This window comes from Lissotriton helveticus, chromosome 5_1, assembly GCF_964261635.1.
Source record: "Lissotriton helveticus chromosome 5_1, aLisHel1.1, whole genome shotgun sequence".
NCBI classification, from domain to species: domain Eukaryota; kingdom Metazoa; phylum Chordata; class Amphibia; order Caudata; family Salamandridae; genus Lissotriton; species Lissotriton helveticus.
In genome coordinates, this window is record NC_136065.1 from 499,623,684 (window position 1) to 499,646,489 (window position 22,806).

General features: G+C 45.3%; 1 long non-coding RNA gene across 1 annotated transcript in view; it reads left to right on the forward strand.

Moving 5' to 3' along the window:
* Window positions 1-2,518: 2,518 nt before the first annotated feature.
* The window catches only part of LOC144753241 (uncharacterized), a 335,228-nt gene continuing 314,940 nt past the window's right edge, over window positions 2,519-22,806 (forward strand). Inside the window, exon 1 of the long non-coding RNA XR_013594257.1 lies at window positions 2,519-2,637. This is a non-coding gene — a long non-coding RNA (uncharacterized LOC144753241). The remainder of the gene's footprint in view (window positions 2,638-22,806) is intronic.

Here is a 22,806-nt window from a genome sequence, read left to right on the forward strand (position 1 = left end):
CAGGTAGAGAACATGGTGAAAAGACTTTCTAAATACCAAAATCATTCTACCTTAGGCACTGGCGTCTTGCAGATTATATCACAGTAAATCATATTATGATTTTTTTAAAAATATATATATATATATGCACATTTATGCAATTTACACTTGCTTAGCGCATAATATACCTTTGGTATGGCATCGCAACATCTTTTGCTCGTGATGTGTGTGGGGATCAGAGAATACTGGGGGGCTATGGGGATTAAACTCCTGGTAGTGCTGATGGTATGTGGTAGGACCATAGAGGTCTGGCAGCAGGTGGAGGCTCTGAGGACAAGGAATAGCTGATAGAAAGGCTGCAAGGCTTCACGGATTCACTTTTTAGCTTGTCATCATGGCGTGTCTATTCTAATTACTGGGGGCATTGATGGAGAATGGAGGGCCTTATAGTAGATAAGCTACCGGAGTAATAGCAGGAAAAGGAGTCCCGTTGTGTGAAGTGCTCATTAGCAATCGGCTGGAATTATCTCCATAGCAATGTTTGCTTTGACTGCAAGACTTCCAGTTAATTGCAATTATCGCGGATTGGCTATGAAGGGAAGACAGCATGTGCTCGGTTTCTCTGGTCATGTGATGGCTTCTTTGCAGAAGTACTTCAGGCATGATTACTTGCGTGTGTGCGTGCACGTGTGCTAATGGAGACCCCCCCCCATATACTCTCTCCGCTGGGCCTCCCGTCTCCGCATGAGCCACTATGCACCGTCTTCTTCTTTGTGAATCTCCAGCTCCATTACTCTGTGTTTCTGCAACGTCACAAGGCCAGGCTACTATCCAGATACTTAGGTTCGCGCGCTGTTTCGCAGCTACCTATATCATGACGTGACAGGTTTATGATCTCATAATAAAACACACTCACGTTTGAAAATATGTTTAAAAGGAAATAAATCACGTCTAAGCTCTGTAGACTAATATATCCACTGTAGGGAATATGTGTTTGACCCAGGGGTTCGATTCCAGCCAATACCATTCAGCCTTTCATACTTCTGAGGTCGATAAAAGGACTACCATTATACGGGGGGTACATTTAGGAAGTGATATTCCATCCCAAGATGTCATTCGGAGTGAATGTGGGCTTTATTTTACACACACACACACACACACACACACACACCCACACACACACGTCACTCACTGTACGTTAAGGTTTCGAAATCGGGTTTACCTATCTGTTTCTGATGTCTGCATTTGTTGAATGGATTTTTGTTGGATGGTGTATATCTTTTTTTAGCGATCCGTAACGGTGTGATTGACAGATACAAATTGCTCTACAGTAGGACCCTGCAAGCAAGTGTAATAAAGAGTGCAAAGGGCGAAGTGCACGAGCCATATTCATAAGGGTCAGAGTGTCGTGCCTCGGTGACTGGACCGTTGGGCGAGGTGGATTGAGCGTGTAATTGTCACTGTGAGAGGAGCGATGACGTTGATGGTGGTGGGAGGGCCGGAGTTAGACTGTCTGTGAGTGGGGCATCAGGGATGGTCAGTACTGTCAGTAGCAGCGGCTACTTTGCTGGCTGAGGGGGCTGCGGGTACACAGAAATATCACGATGTTTCCCAGGTCCACGAGTGATTTGCTAATCCAGTACACATGTTTGATTTGCGCTCTGCTATTTATCCGGTTTACCTCATAAAAACGGGAATTCAAGTTCTAAATTGTACATTAAAAACATTGGCCTAGAGAATACACGTGTATGCAGACTCAAGAGCCTGAACGGACATGCCCGGGGCTCACAGTCACACACACACTAATGGATGTGTAAATCTATTTACATATATAAGTGGGTGAACATGAATTAGACGGGAACAGGCAAAGAAAGGTCCAGGCAGACACGGAAGTGCATGGAGTGCAAACAAAAATCTCACAATTTTCTCACATTAGATCTACGTCACTGTTGCCCGCAGGATGCCGCAGACAAATTAAAAACACAACCGGAAAACTAATCTGTTGCTTTTGTGTGTAATGATCAGCTGTGTAATTGAACTCTTCTCATAATTCGGCGAGACAGCCTCTGTGCCCCTTGGCGCGCGCTGCAGTGCGCACCGCGCGCTACAAACCATTAAACTGGTGCAGTGCGAGGCGGTGGCAGACGGGGACAAAGCCTCGGAGGGAACCCTGTCGGAGCTGCACTGGAACGTGCCGACCTTAAGTAAAAGCAGCGTTTGCCTCGGTTCTTCAGAGGTTTCACTTGAGCATTAAATACCCAAATAAGAAACCAGATCTTGAGCGCGAACCCCGATCCAAGGCAGGAGGTCGGAGAAGAGGCTCCCCGCCTCTCAAGGCCCCCTTCTGCAAACAACCCCCTTATATCAGGAAAAATCTCTTTACCGTAAATGGCTTTTCCCCCTGGATGACGACAACGGTAATAAGCAGTGACGAGCAAGGCCGTACATTAGAACAAGCATCGCGGCACCTGTGCTCCACATCCGGGCCGGGGAGTAAACAGGGGGGGATAGGAGCGCGAGGGCTGCTTGCGCGTGCGCTGTTGCTGGATCTGCGACTCGTGCACAGTGGCGGCGATGCAAACTTGAGGGGGCTCCTGTGATCCAGACGGAGTATGCCGATGAAGACAAGAGACCAGCGCAAAGTCACCACAATTGCTGGTAAGTGGGATATATCTACATTTAAAATATTTAAAGACTTGCATGTTGAATGCTGTGTTGTTTACGTGTACGCGAAAGTGAAACTGCATGCTTTTGCCTCGGGACAGGAGATGTGCACGTTGCTGGACGTGCGCGTTCACAAGCCACAATCTGCTCGTGGCCCGGTCTGTGGTCGCTTGGCAGCCATCACAATGACAATAGTTCTCGCTTGCGAGACCTAAAAAAGCATTCAAAGGGAGAAATTAGGAGAAGTTCAAGAACTAAAGTATATAAAGTAAAACAGCTTACCTAAATGAACATTTTAGGCATTGAAAGGAGGAATGTTTACTTAGCAAGTATCAAATAAAAAATATTTGTTAATTCTATTAAGCAGAATGTACTTAATGACACACCAACAGCAGCTCACCACCAAAGCCCCAAAAATAAAATCTGAGGAACCCGGACAGAACAAAGATGAGAGAAAAGAAAAATCAATATTAGCCAAGTGTAACATATTGAAAAACAAAAATCATGAATCCGCTGCCTTAAAAATCCCTTAGGGGCTCATTTACGAACTCTGCAGGAACATCAGTTTTAATGCCATTCAAGCGGCGCACACTTCAGAGCCATTTCTACGAGGTCACGTAAGGTGTCACAAGTCGCTGTGTTGCCTTACACTGCTATAGGGAGGTGTGCCAATGGGTGTTATGGTGGATGTTCCCACGTAACACCCATGACATTTGACACATTCCCATATTTACAACATGCTGTAAACCTGGGAATGCATCAAAAGCCTACGCTGACCCAGCGGTGTCTTAAGGGTTGTTTTGTGAAGAAAGGTGTCCCATCCCACACAAAAACAACCTGATTTCAAAAATTGCCCCGCAATATTTATGAAAGGCACAATTATAAAAGTTTACCTAATTCACAAAACATAGCAGTCCAAGGAGTAACCTAGATATATCTTGACATTACAATTAACTCATATTTTATTTTCTCACTTTTTGATGTTACCAAAGTGCAACTTAATGAAACAGACATACTATATCTCAATATATCACAACAACACTTAGAACTTGACTCCTTATTGCCAAATCGTACTAGAGCATTTTTGTTCACCTGTATGAAAAACATTAAAATTTTGATTAAAACCGAAGTGTACACACTTCTCTTCACCATAAACCAAGCTCATGAAATATGTGAAAGCTGAATCACGTCTACTGGCATTAAATGACTACTGAAATTCTATGCTGTGAGTGCTCCGTGTTTGTCCTTAGGTATGCTAAAGGCACAGTGTTACAAAGATGAATGGTAGCAACTCCAGATGTAGCCATGAGGTATAACATTATTATTATTATTATTATTATTGTTGCTTATAAAGCGCAATGGACACCCAACGGGTAACCTGGCGCTGTGATACGGTGTTTAGCTGTGTGTGGAAGAAACTGTGTCCCCTGCCCAGGAGAGAGTTAGCAGGATACCAGAGAGCATACTCAGGGATAGAGCCAAGTTTTTATCTTTTTTCTGAACTGCAGGATATTGTCTGCTTGTCTAATATCAGATGGAAGTTTATTCCAGAGGCGGGAAGCTGCCGTGCATAAGGCCCTGCCTCCTGATTGAACTTTCTTGACTTTATGCACCCTCACCAGGAGCGAAGCGTTCGGGGAGGGGCATACCATGTAAGTTTTTCTGCAAGGATTTAGGTCCATGTCCATGCAGGGCCTTAAACACTATGCACAGTGCCTTCAATTGTATTCTCTGCGAGACTGGCAACCAGTGAAAATCTGAGAGTGCCTGGGAGGCAAAGGAACGGCTTGGTCGCCGTAATGCTATTTTGGCCGCTAAGGTCTGTATTCTCTGAAGTCTCTCAATCAGATATTGTGGAGAGTCCAAGAACAGAGCATTATAATAGTCCAGTCTTCTGAGAATAGTGCTCCAGACGATCAACGTTCTGGCATCTACAGAGAACATCGGAGAAATCTTCTAAAATGCTCTAATTAAGATAAAACAGCTTCCAACTGTTTTGTTGACATGTTTTTCTAATGTCAATTTATTATCAAACATGACTCCCAGATTGCATACAGCATTACTGGGAGCCAGTGAAGTACTAAAGGAAGTTGGCCAAAAGCCAGACGGGAGTGTAGGAGGGATTCTACCTACTGCACAATGTAGAATCTCAGTCTTCTCAGAGTTAAATTGCAGAGAGTTCTCCCTGAGCCAGGTTGCTATGTCCTGCAGACATGCATGAAAATCTGTTAAGGACACTGATTGCTCACCCTCTAAGGACAAGATGAGCTGGGTGTCATCAGCATAGTTCACTAAGTTAACATTATGAGATCTAATGATGGTGGGTAGAGGGTTCATATAAATGTTAAATATGATGGGCTGATTGCTGATCCTTGCGGGACACCATGCAGAATGTTAGAGAACTTGGACCGAAAAGGGGAGGGCTACTGCTTGTTGTCTATTGGATAGGTATGAATGGAACCTCTTAAGGGCAGTGCCCACCACTCCCGCCTCTTCAACCCTGGACAGGAGAATCCTGTGGTTTACCGTATCAAATGCGGCAGACGGGTCAAGGATAACCAATATGGCTGACTGTCCCCTGTCTGCACGCATCTGCAGATCATCCATAACGGTCACCAGGAAGTCTCCGTCCCATAACATAAGTAAAGGTTTATTTAGGCTTAGATGCAAGATGGTAGGTAAGATAATTCAAGGCCCCACCCGGAGCAGCATCCTTGCTGCTCAGCCCACAGTCTCCAACTGTGTCTCTCTCTCACACAACCAGGCACTCCAACATTCTGCTCTCTCATCAACATTTTAAAATTCCACATACACATCACATTCATGCTGGCTGAGCAGCAGGGAAGGAAATCAAGGAACAACACATCCCCTTCCCTTTGGAACACAATAAATAAAGAAGGTTACAACATTGCACCATAAACGTACAATACAAGAGAAATATGCAATGTACAAATGGAGATAACTAATTAAAGATCAATCAGATAAATTTACAGCATAAGGAGAAAGAAAGAAAATGCAAGTGATAACTGCAAATATAAGAGAACAGCGGAAAGGAATATGAAGGAGAAGTCTGCAATAAACACATGAAAACTCCAAAAATGCAAGAACAAAGGAAGGGAAGAATTACACACTTCTCAACAATATTAACAGAAAATAAAAATTTGACAGTGGTAACATTGTGCAGGACTGGGAGAATGAAGGACACTAAGGAAGTGTAAATCCCTAACCACTTACCCCCTTCTACACACCACAGATTCTAGAGGAAACTATTCACAGTGGTAATATTGTACAGGGCTAGGAGAATGGGGGACATCAAAGAGATATAAATCCTAAGCCACTCACCCCCTTCTACACATGTTTTCATGGTAATGATGTGCAGGACTGGGAGAATGGAGGACATCAAAAAGATGTAAATTCCACATCGTTCACCCCCTTCTATACACCACACATGCTCAACCATAGGTTAATTAAAGTAAAAGGTGCACAACACCAGAACAACATCCTAGGTGAGACAAAAGTATAGGTTACACGACCCATCGCACAAAATTCCATAAAGGTACAAAAGTATAGGGTACACGACCCATCGCACAATATTCCATAAAGGCTCAGAAGTATAGGGTACACAACCCATCACATAAAATTCCATTAAGACACAAACGTATAGGGTACACGCCCCAAATTCCATTAAGACCAAATCCCACACTCTACAAGATCAAGATAAATGAAAAGAAACACACTGAACTCATTCTTATGCATCGCACCATGCAAATGAGCTAGTAATTACTGATGATATCACAATATCACAGCAAACATGGCTTGATAACATCACAGCGAACATAAGCAAAATCAAAATAGGAATAGCAAGTAATAACAAAACAATAGAAACTGGCAAGGAGTATCATAACTTTTCAACAAAAAGTAAGTTTACATGACACACAGCATCAAAAATGAAAAGGTAAGCTAGTGAAATACCCAGCAGCAACATGCTACTGTAACATGAATAAAGATGATAATACATCAAACAGTACCAGAACACAGTCCAGCATAAATACTGATGCAGCAATGATAAGCGATGTCTCACCCAAACCCACTGGTATTGAATCTTTGTTCAGAAATGGAAAGGAATATATGCTCCAAATCACACTCTTAGAAGTGAGATAATCTACAGCTGATAACAGATGGAAGAAAGCAGCACCAGCACACCATTGACCGGTACCAGATATGAGAGTGCTGTATTCCTCTAATAAATATAATTACATGCTTGAATGCAAAGCAATGTAAGAATGGTCCCTTCCAGTTGCAGCTCCCGGTAATGCAGGCTGTAGACAATGAAACTGAGTACCAGATAGTCACAGTTCAGCGGGGAAGCATGACGAAGATCCTTTTCTGTCATAGCGTCTCGGTGAATCAAGATGTAAACAATATCACAGAACTCACGTCCTTCGCCAAAATAATGATTACCAGATAAATTAAGCAGGCCTCAGTCAAGGATTGTAACAGTTCTGTCAACCAATCTCGCCGCAATCATTTGGAGCAGCTCCCGCTGACAGCAGTGTGAAGGGAAACCTCGAATATCCAAGATGGTGGAGCGTAAGGAAAAACAGTGTTCAGTGGCTCACGGCAGGTGCGTGCTCCTGCAGCTTTGCACCACATCGTAGGACAGCTGTAACTCCAGGCATTAATTGCGCAAGGCCATCACACGACACCAGCTGCTCAAGTAAGTTGTGCGCGCGTTGGTGCGAACGCTGGGCTCGCGGCGGCTCATCAAATGCTGCATAGGGTAACAGCCAACGTACGGCAAACCCCTAACAAAAGCCAAAAACTCACCAAAATTCAAGAGCGGAGATTTAATTTGGGACAAATAAACAAAAAAAAAATTATCCAAACAATTCCCAATGGCGAAGAAAGGACATAGTGCCGCTTCTGACTTTTATAAAGTAAGCAGTACTTTGTCTAGTCACGCATTCCCTTTGATCTGTAAAGTAAAACGGAGCAAGGAACCGATGAGTGTTTGATGTCACTGTTTGATGTCTTGCCAGTATCTGGATATGCAGATACTTGCCCCAATAGTCACTGCAGGTCGCTGCACAAATAAAGATATAAGATGTAATCCAATGACTGCAGGAAATGGGGTCAACAGCATAAGTCTCAAATTGCCAGACGACAGCAGGCTCCAAAGTAGATTGTTAGCAGACCAGTCAACTTCAAGCTCAGTCAGAGAGTAGTTAGGTGCAGTGCAGATCTTTGTTGAAGCAAGATCCATATTTTGGTGGAAAAATCTCTGAAGTTTTGCCAGTTTTTTTTTTGTAAGTCTTTAAAGTACACTGGTTAGTTGATGTTAAAAATAGGTAGCTGTAAGGAAGATAAAACGCCCAGGGCAGGCTGTCCAGATGGTGGAGGACACTGGTGGTACTAGAGGAGTACGCTTCTCCTTAGTTTTCCAGTTGCTTTTCTTAAGGTAGTTTCCAGTGAAAATAGTCTTGTTTTAAATTCAGATATCTTCACCTCAGGTAAACTAGAAGCCAGCACACGCAGGGTTTTTTCTCCAGATCGTCGCCAATGTTACAAAGATGAATGGTAGGAACTCCAGACCTAGCCATGAGGTATAACATAAGTAAAGGTTTATTTAAGCTTAGATGCAAGATGGTAGTTAAGATAATTCAAGGCCCCACCAGAAGCAGCATCCTTGCTGCTCAGCCCACAGTCTCCAACTGTCTCCCTCTCACACAACCAGGCACTCCAACATTCTGCTCTCTCATCAACATTACAACATTCCACATACACATCACATTCATTCTTTCTGAGTAGCAGGTAAGGAAATCAAGGTACAACACAGTTATTGTGGGTTCACCACCAGGTAGTGGAGGCATCCGCCCTGAGTGCAGGCAAGTTACCGGTGAACTTTGTAAAGCATGTATAGGTACAGTGCCTGCATCGCGGTGTGGTATTTTGAAAAGCGTAGCTTCGTTGATTGTATCGACAATTATACACATTGCTGGAAGTATGGTTATTTGTCCCAATCCTGTGAATGCTGCGTTTGTGAAATTTGGATATTTAAGCTCTGACGAAGGTAATCTTTTCATGAATTGTCAAACATCAGTGAACATGCTTTTATGTCAAGTGCACATATTTAGTTAATATTGAGTTAAGAGGACTGCATGAATACAGACTTCTGCGTGACTGTTAATAACCAGCAACTGCGGTGCTGTGTAACTATTGAAGGCTTATCACACAATAAATCACAACCCACTACTTCTTGTTTTAGCAAAAAAGGTCACTTTATTAAGACAGGTGCATTTTGTAAATTTTATGTAAACAACATTGCAAATAACTCAAAATCACTAATACTTTCAAATATCTCACCGTTCCCCCCTACCCCTTAAAAATCCCCAAAATAGCTCCACATAACTTCAGGAAAAACCCCATGGTCATCAAGCAACCTCAATCGAACTGCACTCATGTTGTTGAAAAGCCCATAATTTCTCTTCCCCACCCCTGTGTCCTGTCCTCCCCCCAAGGAATGGAAAAGCCCGCTCCAGACTGTCCACCCCCCAAAAAACCACCTCCAAGAAATAAACAAAAAAATCTATACCTGTCTTATAGTGGCGAAATGCTAATGCTTTCCATGACTCCTAAAAAGCTTGCATATATAAAGCTTCATCCTTGATAATTCAAGGACCAAAAAGGGGTGGGTGGGTGTTTCAGCAAAATACTCCCACAACCCTAGGCACAGCCATCATAAATGCCTTCCCGCCCAAAACACCTTTATATAAAAACTCTCCTTAAGTCCCACTACCTGCACCTATCCCCAATACGTGGCCTGCTCCATTACACAAAAACATTCAGGGGGAGACCGGCTCGTGCCATGCTCCCACTGGGTCCCCAATGAACTATATGGTCATTGATTGATCTACATGGGAAATGAAAGACATAGTGTGCATGCTGCCCTTTGGGTAGCATGAAAAAAACACACGCAGTAATGGCTGCTGTAGACAATGAACATCTGAAAATATGGCAGCATTCCTCTTTTGCGTGTGATTAACAATTAAACAATACGAATGTCATTGTTGAATTTAAAAGCACTGTTGCGATATCATGCTGTGTTGCTAGTATTAAGAAAGGCGAAAGCTGAAATGCGTCTACTTGCATTAAATGTCTACTGAAATTCTACCCTGTGAGTGCTCAATGTTTGTCCTTTTGGATGCAAAAAATGCAGATATTGTGAATTCACCACCACGAAGCGGAGGCACACGCCCTGAATACAGGCAGGTTGCTGGTGGACTTTTTAAACACACACATATATATCATGTCGCGAGCCCAACTGCCAAAATGAACAATTATATTTTACCCTTAATGTCTCAAAAACTACTGGATGAATTTACACCAAAACAAAAAAAAGCACAATCTGTGGACCAAGGTCTAGCTTCTTGCCAACTTTGGTGTAATTCTGTTTATCAGTTTTTGCTAAAATCTGTCTTAAAGAAATTTATGGAAAATGCATGGAGATTTCTGTTTTGGGACCCCCCTTTTGCTCAGTCCCCGCTTGATGGATCACACCAAAACTTTACAAAAAGGAGCTGAGGTGGATGAACTTTATTTTGGAAAAGCTTTGTGATTAGCGAACCCTCCCGATCACAAGCTTGACTCTGATTGGCTGCCAACACTCCAAACCAGGAAGTGTTCGCAGCCATCTTGTGACTCAGTAAAACCGAGTCACAAGAAGAAAGGTGAAGAAAATTATAAAAACAAGAACAGGGGGCAGGGTAGAAACACCCTGACCCCCTAGGCCTGCTCAGGGGGTCCCTGTGCACAAATAAAGCATTAAAAAAAAAACATTCGGCCGGAATTGCGCTAGGTGTGCAAATCCGGTGGAAAATTACAAAAAAAAACCTTAAGCCCCTGGGAAGGGCAGGTCCTAGGGGCAATCAAAATGAATGTAGTAGGGCCCATGGGGGTCCCACAGCCCTTGGGACTGCCACAACCCCTGGGCTTTGCTGCTATTAAAAAAAATGGCGTGGGGGCTCCACCCCCACGCTGCCCCGGGGACCACCACCTCCCCGGGGCATTTTGTAATATGAGGCGGGGGCCTCGCTGGCCCCCCACGCTGTGGGGACCACCAGTTCCCCGGGGCTTAAATGTACATGAATAAATGTGGGGGCAGCCCAGAGGACCACCACCTCCCCGGGGCACCAATTATGTTAAGATAGGGGTCCGTTACGGACCCCCAGCCCCAGGGACCACCACCTCCCGGGGCTATGTCAATGTTGGGGGGGGGTCTTTGCGGCCCCCCCTCCTGGAGCCCTCCTTGGCCCGGGGGACCGCCACTCCCCAGGTCCGGCTCCTGCAATGTTCCAGGGTGCCCACCTCGGGGACCTTGCTGTTTGCTATGGCAGGGTGGGAGCACAGCGCCCGCCTTGCCATAGCAAACACTGCCTTGCTTTTTGGAATCGAGAGCTGGAAACCTGCTCTCACTTCCAAGAAGCAAAGCAGATTGCTTTTGGGTAAAGGGGAGCTGCATGCCAGCAGCTCCCCTTGCTCAAAAGCAATGGCAGCTCCCGCAGGAGGTGGGGAACCGGCTGGGACCGTGGGGGCATTGGGGCTCCCCCATGACCCCCAACAAGAGGCCATACCCCGGGGGATGGGGTCCCTGAGGTGAAAAATGGCCCGGGAGGGGGGGCCATGCGGTCCCCCTCCTGAAAATAAATATATACACATTTTTAAATAAGGCCGGGCCCCGGTGGATGGGGTCCCCGGGTCCAAAATTGGCCACAGGAAGAGGGCCACACAGCCTCCCTCCAATAGTAATAGTAATAATTAAGTATGGGCGTATTCGCAATCCACAAAATTCGCGAACTTTCGCAAATTGTTTTTTTTTGTGTTCGCAAGGGTTTCTGCCAGTTCGCGAGGGTTTTTTACCAGTTCGCAAACGCGAACTTACTTGTCGGGTCGCAACGGTCGCGACCATGTTGTTTCTACGTCTGGTTCATCACAGCACCCTCTCTTTCACCACTGCCACCCTCTGTTTCACCACTGCCACCCTCTGGTTCACCCATGCCACCTCTGGTTCATCACCGCCACCCTCCGGTTCATCACTGTAGATTATGGGGGGAAAAGCACACCTGCCCTGCCTCAACTGACATGAATTGCTTTGGGGCTGATTAATGTGTCACTGAATTTGAGCTGGCACCTGCTTCCTTAGCTGTAAGTGCTTCCTGATTAATGATGAGCTTGAACTTTTGCACCTGCTAAGTGCTTTCAGTTTTGCAAAATTCGTTAGCACACCTGCCCTGCCACAACTGACATGAATGAATTAGGGGCTGATTAATGTGTCAATGAATTTGAACTTCCAGTCTGGCACCTGCTTCCTTATCTGTAATTGCTTTCTGTTGCAGTATAATTTTTTTTAACAGGACCTTTGTGGCATACTTGTAGCTATTCTCTGAGCCTGCTGTGAGGGTCAGAGCAGGGTCATAGAATAGTTGCAAGTAAGCAACTGAACTCTGGAGGGGGCCCTCAGGAAGCACTACAGGGAATGGTTACTAATGATGAGCTTGAACTTTTGCACCTGCTGAGTGCTTTCAGTTTTGCAAAAATCGTTTTTCTGCGAATTTGCGCAAGAACGAATTCGGAAGCCGCAAATTCGTGCGAATATGCGATTTGTTTTTTGCGGCATGTTAGTTCCCGTGGTTTTTTGCGTTTTCGCGAGACGCTTGTAGCGCAACGAAGCGAAGTTACCCTAGCGGTCGTACATGGGCGCGGCCATCCTGTTTGCGCGACGTATTTCCGTTTCCGGGCGCTATGTGTAATCTCGCAAAGTGTGCGGCTCGCTAGTACAAGTTCGCGTGTGATCGCGGGAGAAATCTCGCGCGAACTTACCCACGCGATCGTGAACGGGCGCGCCCATCTTGTTTTTCATTCATTGCTATGGTTCTGGGCATCCTTTCTGTATCCTCTCTCAATCTCTGCCATCCTTTGCTTGTTTGAAGTTTTTTTTAATCTATTTTACTTATTATCTATCCCTCTATTTTTCTAGCTCTATATTTTTGTGTTTTCTGCTACTTTTGGTTAATTTTAAACTACTTTTTTTTAACTCTTTTCTTTTCTTCTTCCCTATTCTATTTCTTATTTCTTATTTACCTTCCTTTCTGCCCAGACCATGGTAAAGGGAGCCGGGAAGCAGCCCGCGAAGGGGAAGGGTCCCGCACCCTGTGCCCGGCTCCCATGCGGGCGTTTGAGGGGGGAGCTAGTGATGCCACGGGAGATCTTTAGCGTGGAGGAGGTGGCCGCACTGGTGTACTTTGTACAGCGCCGCCTCCCCAGGACCATCGCGGCAGGCGGCAAGATCGCAAGCGGCTACGTGCTCCGGGAGCGCCGGAAGCGGTGGGAGAAGGTGTGCCGGGCCATGTATCAACACTCTCGGGTCCGGCGCACCTACAACCAGGCCACCCACCGTTGGACGGATCTCCTGGACCGGGAACACGACTTGCTCGACCTGCTCGGCATCGAGATCCCCGGGTTTGGTGAGTAGTAGTAGCTATTTCATCACTACTCTGTTTTCTCCTGCTCTGTGTGTTATTATATTGCAAATTTTTGTTTTTTATCAAGAGCAATAATGCTGCAGATTACGTAGGTAAATTATATTTCAAAATCTTCTGTGCATTTCAGGTGCACTGCTCTCCTTCTCAGTAGCGTTGCTACTATGCTTATTTGTTTTCGATTTTGTGTTCATTTCATTGGCCTGAGAAATTATGTATGAGTGTAGTTTACAGAACTGCGTAATGCTAAACACTAAGGGGCAGATTTGAAATTACCGGCGCATCCCTGCAAAGTAGCAGGGATGCGCCATGGGCCCAAAACGTCACCGAAGCGTTACGCATCTGTGCCGTAAAGGCGGCGCATTGCTGGAGTTGCGTCGCAACGATGGCGCAGCTTCAGCAATGATCTGGGGTGCCCTATCTCCCCAATGCTGCGTCAAGCCGTACGTCTGCTTCAAGCTGGCGCAGGGTTTGAGTGACGCATTATTGTCCTAAAATTGACTGATTGAAATCTTGTAGATTTCCCTCAGCCACTTTTAGGATGCGTTCCTGCGCAGGAACGCCCTCCCTTGCGCCGGAACGCCCCCTGATGGCGCAGGGCTTTACAACGTGATGCATCTCCCATATGCGTCACGTTGTTAATATACGCCGCACCATGGCGCCTCTTTTGTTCTGCCGCTGCGTCACAAAAGTCACGCAACAACAGAGCAAAAGAGCCGCAAGGGGCTTGTAAATCTGCCCCTACAGACTCAAGGCCAGTCCTTCCTTTGTACACCTGGCAATAAGAAGAAATAGTGGTGGTGGATTGATAGTTTGAGTATTTTAATGACTGGTTAATGTAGGAGGAAACTTTTTAGTGTTGTCACTGAGCTGCAATCACGATGGAGTTTGTATGTCACTTTGCGTGCTGCGGACTGCTGCCTGCCAGTCCTAGGCGAACCTTTTTAGTACTTTGTTTAGTGAGTTACATAACTTTCCAAGTCGACGGTCCGCAAATCAAGCAATACTAATATCGTAGTAGACCACATGAGATAGGTCAATATATCCTGTGGAATAGTTGTCTATTTGCTATTTCGCCAAAATATTTTGTTATTGTTCTTCTGAAATGTTTGATTTGGTTGACAACAATCATCCATGTTTTCGGGTCTTTCTTTCTTTCATGTTGTACATCAGCTCCCCCCAGGGGCAAGAGGACAGAGGAGGAGGTGGTTGCTGCCTCTGTAGAAGGCCAGGATCGGTCAGGCGAGGGCTCCTTTGCTGGCCCCAGTAAGTTTTCATTTTAATATAGAGTACCTATTTTTTCCTAGCGTTCCTCATTCGATTTTTTCTAAATCGTCTTTGATCTTCTTGTAGACTGTATCTAAATTCTTATCCTGCCTCTACTATGATCCCCTGTGGTATTACTAGATTATTCTTATTAGTCTGTCTGTGTAGCTAACTAAGATTGCACAGTTGGCAAAAGGTGTCAAACGAAACTCCCATTCTAGTCATCAATAGCTCTATGAACTGAGTGCAGTCCTCTGGGATTGTCCATAATGTCTTTTCAAGTCTTCAAAATGTTTATGCTTTGACAATTCCCAACAATAAAATGCGAATGACCACCAAGAAAGAATAAGATACTACTTTACTTTTGGTTTGGATAGGAGGACAATCCATACTACTACTGTTGCAGGGACAAATCTGCACAAACAGAACTATGGACACTATATAGTGCATTGTTTATCAATTATAATAGGCGCAGGTAGACTTTCCACATACCTCAGTGATAACAGACTTTGATGAACCCCCAATCTCCTTACTGACTAGATAGTGTGGCAGAGTCATTTAGCTCCCGAATTCATCGATGATTGATCCCCAATGATGATTATCCAACGCAGGACAAGAGTACGGAGTCAGAGTCCAGAAGTGTCAGAGGCACGGACTCATGCTTGCAAATTGCAAAACCTTTTGCTCAGTCACTCTTGACCAAAAACCACAGAGTCTATTTAAGTTTTAAAGCTTTATTAAAAGTAAAAACATTTATTAAAATCAAGTTTGTCATAAAACATAAACGGTTGATTAAAAATGGAATAGTGCTTAGTGATTTATTTCACACATTTATTGTGGGAGAGCCGAGCCCTCACCTGGTTTGAACTTTAATTTTTCTTTTTGGTGCTGAATCGTTGGTCACTCTGTCCTAGTGATGATGATCTGATCTTGCTTTTGTTCTTAGAAGTGAAGCTTCTGTCTGTTATGAGAAAAATGGTGCATGTTAAAAAGCAAGCATTCATCAGTTGTGCCAAAAAGTGCAGCAAGACAACACCCTTCCCTGGAAAAAGGGGCATTTTTAATTTAGAGTAGACAGTCACAAATTATTAGATTGGTTTCTGTATTCACATTTCTTCATTCCTAGACAAAATACTAGTGAGTGGTGTATGTCTATGACATCTAACATTCTTAAATGTACTTTGTAGGTGGAACATCTGGTGCCGGGGCCAGCGCGGAGGTGGTGGAGGACACTTCTGGGGAGGAGGCGGTGCAAGTGCCGGAGGAAACTGCTGTGAGGGTTGCCATGGTAGTGGCGGGCAGTGATAAGCTCTTATATTCCTTACTTATTGAGATTGCAGACTGCAGAGTGTGCTCTCTGCACGGGTGTAGTATATATGTTGTACAGTTAAGTTACTATACTGTTAAGAAGACTTTCAAATTTAGAACAAAGTTTTTATCAACCAGGTAATAGCCTCCTCTAAATGTACTTCAACTCAGCGGTGAATTTTTTTTTGAGAATCCAAATCAGATCTGAGATGAACTTGATGGATGGGATGAACAAAAAGCGAAAGAAGGGTGTAAGTAAGTGTAGAAGGACGAGCAAGTTAAAAGTTAAAAGTTAAAAGGAAGTGCATGCACTACTGATGCATGGTTACTGAAAAGTAAGTAGTACTTTAGACAACCGTTAATGAAAGAATGCGACAGTACAGGGCTGCAGTAATTATGCTTTTTCACTTGCCTATCTCTGCACTCAGAGAAACACTTCGTACATTAAATTAGGTTTGAGAAATAGCAGAAGTAAAACCTATACAATGGCTGTAGGGATGAATTTAGAAGCAGAGATAAAAGAAATGCAGAGTCACACTCATAGAAGTTCACAGCAATAACATTACTTAAAAGATAATTAGAAAAGAACGGATACTGTATCTGTATGTTGTTGTAGTTGTCCTGTTGAATTTGGGAAGTTGCATGCATCCAACCATTCCTCTTATTAGCGGAACTCCTCCATTCCATCTGACGCTCCGTCCATCAATGTTGGTGGCCAGAAGACACCCTGTCCACTGCCTGCCTGGCGGATGCTGAATTGCGGCTCGCTAATGTGAAGCCTGACTTCATCCTTTTTTTCCCATTGCACAGGCTGAAACCCGGCCTGTAATTATTGATGGAAAAACAGGAAGTGATATTAGAACACCACTGACAAATAAATATAAGGTATGTACGCTGTGTAGTGCAAAAAGTCACACTTTGAGTTTCCTAATAGACAGTACAATATTTTTGAAAGTGCGTACTCTGTCTGAGTCTCCTTTTGAAGGATAAATAAGTATGGGCGAATTAATTTAGCGGATTTTTCCTCTCAAGCTAGGTGTACTGTAAACTGTGTTTTAGAACAAAATTAGACCTTCTCAGCAGTGCTCCCAGACCCTTACTAAACCCAGCCGCAAAAATGTAATAGACCCCCAATCAGATCTCAAAAAACATGCGATACTGCTACCTGTCAGAGGCCTAGTAGAAAATGGTGACAAAACGTACTTTGAAAGTAAAGTAGGCCCAAATCCCCCCTTACCCACCATGGATTGTATTCAAACCACTTGCAAGCAAGCAAAAGTATTCATACCCAGCATTGCTCCAAGACTCGCAAACCCCCCCACAAACACCAGGAACCCCCACAAACAGCCCCCCGAAAACGGTAGAGTGAGCGAAATATCAGAAAATGCAAAAACTTTTTCCCCAGGGATTGTCTCCAAAACACTTTCTTTCGGGTATTAGACCTTCCCAGCAATGGCCCCAGAACTGTCAACCCGGGCGAAAACAAGTTTAACACCCCCAACAAGCCAAAAGGCAAAATCCGGGAAAAGCCAAACTTAGAAAACTTTGGGCCTACCTGGAATTCAGTCCAAATGCGCTCTGCAGCTAGGCCCCAACTCCCCTTTTCCACCATGGATTTCCTGTAAAACAAATGCAATCAACATTAGAATGTGCCAGCAGTGCTCACAGACCCCAAAACCCACCCCCAACAACCTAAAAGCCCCCCAAACAGCAACCCAAAGACAGGCAAGTGATCAAAAGCGCAAAAACTTTTTCTGCTCCGATTTTCTCCAAACCACTTTTAGCCGGTATTACACCTTCCAAGCCAGGCCCCCAGACCCGTGAACCCAGGCAAAAACAAGTTTCACCCCCCCAAAAAGCCGAAAAGCAAAACCGGGAAAAGGCACACTTAGGAAACTTTGGGCCTACCTGGAATTCAGTCCAAATGCGCTCTGCAGCTAGGCCCCAACTCCCCTTTTCCACCATGGATTTCCTGTAAAACAAATGCAATCAACATTAGAATGTGCCAGCAGTGCTCACAGACCCCAAAACCCACCCCCAACAACCTAAAAGCCCCCCAAACAGCACCCCAAAGACAGGCAAGTGATCAAAAGCGCAAAAACTTTTTCTGCTACGATTTTCTCCAAACCACTTTTAGCCGGTATTACACCTTCCAAGCAAGGCCCCCAGACCCGTGAACCCGGCCAACTTTGGGCCTACCTGGAATGCAGTCCAAATGAGCTCTGCAGCTAGGCCCTAACTCCCCTTTTCCACCACGGATTTTCTGAAAAACAAATGCAATCAACATTAGACTGTGGCAGCAGTGCTCCCAGACCCAAAAACCCACCCCCAAAAACCTGGAAGCCCCCCAAATAGCACCCCAAAGACAGGCAAGTGAGCAAAAACGCAATATACTTTTCCCCTCCGATTTTCTCCAAACCACTTTTATCCGGTATTAGACCTTCACAGCAATGCCCCAGACCCGTCAACTCACCCGCAAAGAAGTAGTACACCCCCACAAGTGCAGAGTCTTTCTTCATTGGGCGTAATCCAGCCATCTGCTTTGAGGGAAATAGGAGTCTGGAGGAGGAGGATAGAGGAGCATGTTCTTGTGAACTTGTGAACCTGAGGAATGCAGACTGCGGCACCTTCAAATCAATAAGCAAATAAGTGAAGACAGTTCTGCTGATGGGCTTGTTTTTGTGATTAGGTGATTAAAGTTTTTTTTATATAGATTTTGCAAAACAAAGAAAGACAGACACACAGGAATAAAAGTGAATAAGGACGAAAAAGAAAGTTAGTGATTCATTGACTCCTTTTCAGGGCTCGGTGTCAGGGAAGAAGAGCTCGTCCTCAAACTCTGAGCATTCAGACGGGAGTAAATCTAAGTTGGTGTCCTCCTCGTCTTCTTCCTGCGTGCATTCTCGTATTTTGTAATCTGGTGGTATGAAGTGCTGATTCATCTTGATCATTGTTAACCTCTCCACATTTTTGGGCGAGAGGCGGGTCCTTTTGGAAGTTACAATGCCACCAGCAGCACTGAAAACACGTTCAGAAGACACGCTTGCGAGTGGGCAAAACAAGTAATTTATAGCCAGGTTGGTGATCTCTGGCCACACACCTCTTTTCCCATGCCAATACGCTGATGAACATAGACCTCTGTTGAGTCATTCAGATAGGCCTGCACCATCGACTCAAGGTTCTCCAGGGTTACTCCACTTTGCTTACTTTTTTCTGGGACCTTTTGAGAAGCAGACCCAAGCTGAGTTAGCCAATCCTCTTCTTCACACAATATTACTGTTGTGTCTGGTGCAGATGATACGGTTGCTGGTGTCGTTAACGGCTGAGAGGGAAAATCACTCACTTCTGCCACAGCCACAGATGCAGAAGTGGATTTTTTTGACTCCGGATGGCCTGCTGATGCTGATGTACTGCCTTTTCCTTCAATTTCCTGCCGTTCTCTTTCAAACCGAGTGGCTGACACAGCTAGACAATGTTTATACTTTGTAACATCTGCGTCATCAAAAGGAAAGAATACTCTGCCTGCCACTGCCTTTTGTACCGTGGATCCAGAAAAGTAGCAGAAATGTAATGCTGTTCTGTGTGGATCTTTTGAAGACGTTCATCGCGAAGTAGGCGCTGTAATAACTTCTCCGCCAACTCAAATGCTTCTTGCTTTCCATCTTTTTGAAACGTAGAAGACTCCGCCTTCAGTTTGTCCTCTAGCATGCGCAACAATGGGATAGATTTTCCCAAATTACAGTCCTCCCTGCTGACTGCACGCGTGAAGACCTCAAAAGGACGAAGCATGTCTGTCAGGCTTTTAACTAGCTCCCATTGCTCCACCTGCATCCTCAGGTCTATCATAGGTGTACCCAGTTTAAAGAAATACTGATCGACTACCACATACTGCTCATACAGACGCTCAAGCATGTAGAATTTTGAGTTCCAACGTGTTACCACCTCCTGGATGAGTGCTTTCACTGGCACTTTACGTTCATGTTGCAGGCACCTCAGCTGCTTCCGGGCCTTAAAAGAATGGTTGAAATGTGTGCACATTCTTCGGCTGGTGGTCAGTAACTCGTAGACTGGACTTTCTTCATGCAAGAATTTTTTAACAACCAGGTTTATACAGTGCGCCAAACACGGCACTCTGAAATAGTTACCCATATCCATGGCCTTAACTACATTGGCGCCATTATCTGTGGAAACATAACCAATCATGCGTTTTCTTGAGGACAGCCATTGAAAGACCGTTGTGTTAAACTCATGCAAAATGTTTTCTCCTGTATGAGTTTTCTCCATGGCAAACATGGCTACTGTTGCATGTTTCCGAGCAGCTTTATAAACTTTGTCCATGTCAACACCTGCGTTTAGCTTTGCTTTAACCCCTGAAAAAGAGACCCAGTGTGCAGTGATGGACATGTAATCAGTGGCTTGGCAACTGGTCCACATGTCTGTTGTCAGATGTATAGTGTGAACAGCCCTCTTCTGCAAAGCTGCCCCAATCACCTCCAGCACATCTTCATGTAGTGCTGGAACCGCAACTCTGGCAAAATAGAACCGGCTAGGAACCTTCCATTTAGGGCAGAGCGTTGCCACCATTTCAAGAAAACCCACCCCTTCCACAAAATAAAAAGGGAGAAGGTCCAGCGCTAGCATTTTAGCCACCTTAGTGTTATACAGACGCGCCGTTGGGTGGTTGCGTTCAAATGGCGCATCTGAAAACAACATGCTTCTAATGGTGCGCTGGACCATTTTACGGGATGATGATGACTTTTTCGACCCAGTTACGCTCAGTGATGATGATGAACTTTTTCGCATTGGTGACTCACTCTCTCCCACACTCTTAGTGTGGCTCATATATCTTGCAGGGGGTGTGCTGCTGACAGGGGTACTGGGTGTAACTGAAGAAATGTTTGATGCTTCTTCCTCCTCGTCATCATCAGATGAAACATCAACGGATACAATTTGTTGACTTGCAATTCGGGCTGCCTTGATCTCCCTTAGGTGCGCATGCCATTTGACAGTGTGCTGTCTTTCAAGATGACCTCTCTGGCCTCCGGTACCATAGTTGGTACCAAGCTTACCACGACTAACTCGAACCTTACAAATGGTACAAATGGCTATGTTTTCCCTTGTTGGGCTAACACTAAAGAAGTCCCAAACTGCGGACTTCAAATGTCTGTGGGGGGGCGGAGGAGGCGATACTGGGAATGCTAATGCCAGATGAAGTGGAGGATGTGTGTTGCCAAAATTTTGTACGTTGTGCACTTACAGCACCACTAATTGAGGAAATGGAGGTCGAGGTGGATGGAAGTCCCTTCTGGCGAGAAAATATGGAAGCTGTAGGTGGTGCTGTACTAGTTAACTGCATTGGTGGTGGTCCCATTGACACGTCGCCAACATCACACTCAGCAGCATTTCGGGATAGGGTAAAAATGTCTGTTTGCTGCATGCCTGCTGAAGCTGGAGTGACGTCTATGATGACTGCGTCGTCGTCGTGAGAGTCTTCATCAGCAGGAGTATACGCCACGTCTTGTTCAGCGTCATCATCACACTCCATAACTATGAGACTTTCGGGGACCTTCCTTTTACGCTTAGCTACCTTTGTCAGATCATGGTGTGCCTCACTCTCAGACAGGCCTGGTGGTTCCCAATTTTCATCCATATCATCAGAAGGAAGGGGGCTTGAAGAAGATGTAGACACCATCCTTGATCTTTTCCTTGCTGGAGATCTGGAAGACAATGAATCATCAGGAGAGTGGCTTCCTCATATGATACCTCGGCTTGAATGTCGATTTCCTGATGTGCCCCTACTTTGGGAGGAACAACTATTGTGGGCACTTGTGCCGCTCCATGCACCTCTGCTTGCGCCTCTCCTTGCGCCGCCTCTCCTTCCACATGTACTTGGGCCTGTACTTGCACATGTGGTTGTTGTTGCGGCTGTGGTTGTTGAACACTCGTCAGATGAGTTACAACAACCTGTGTTGATTGAGGGATGCTGCTACTTTCTTGCGATGAGCCAACATCACTGGTCGATGGTGATTGAACAACTATACTGGCTGCCTCTGCAGCACTCAAGGGCTTGGACCTAAGTTGGCATGGTGGTGGTGGCACTGAGCCCAATGGAGCGGAGGTGCTGCTCCCAGCTTGGTCCCCAGCAGACCCCGCTGCTGCTGCAGGCGTACTTTTTTCCCCCCCAAAAATGTGGCGGTCGGCACATCAGTCTCCTTGGTAAGTGGCGCCACTTGCTTCTTCTGCTCCTTACTGGCAACTTTCTTGCTAGAGGAGCTACGGGCAACTTTTTTTGGGGCCATCTTCTTCAGATGTCAGAACAGCAGGCCGCAGTTGCACAAGTTGCAGAGTTGTCTGTGGCCACACGTGACGTTGTGCTGCACACACCGCAGCAGGACTTCTTCCTGGCACTGATGAGGAACAATGAGGCTGATGATTCGTCTTTCTGCACCTAAAAGCAAACGAAGCCAGAGGAACATCAGTTAAATAAATGTTGCATATGTAGCGCTTCAATTAATAGTTTGCAAGTAAGCATTTTTATTATACCCACCCCCCCAAAATGGAAAGACCAATAAAATGCACCACTGACAGAGTACCCCTGGGCATAAAGGATGAAAGCATGGCAGACTGGGTGCAGGCCTATGACACAACAAAGCACACTGCCTGGCTTCAAAATGGCCCCCTGACTCCCACCACATGGCCAGGCCCTGCGTGGACCAGTCCTCAAAATGGCCCCCACCCACATGGCCATGCCCCATCAACACCCCAAAAAATCGAAAAACGCACAAAAATCACCACAATCCAATGTCATCCATGCCCTCAATGATGTTTACATTCAAGACACCCCACAGAAAGACTAGGCCCATGCACCACTGAGTACCCCTGGGCAAAAGGCCCCATCAACAGCCCAAAAATCGAAAAACATATAAAAATCACCACAATCCAATGCCATCCATGCCCTCCATGATGTTTACATTAAAGAGACCCCACAGAAAGACTAGGCCCATGCACCACTGGGTACCCCTGGGCATAATGGATGAAAGCAAGGCACATTGGA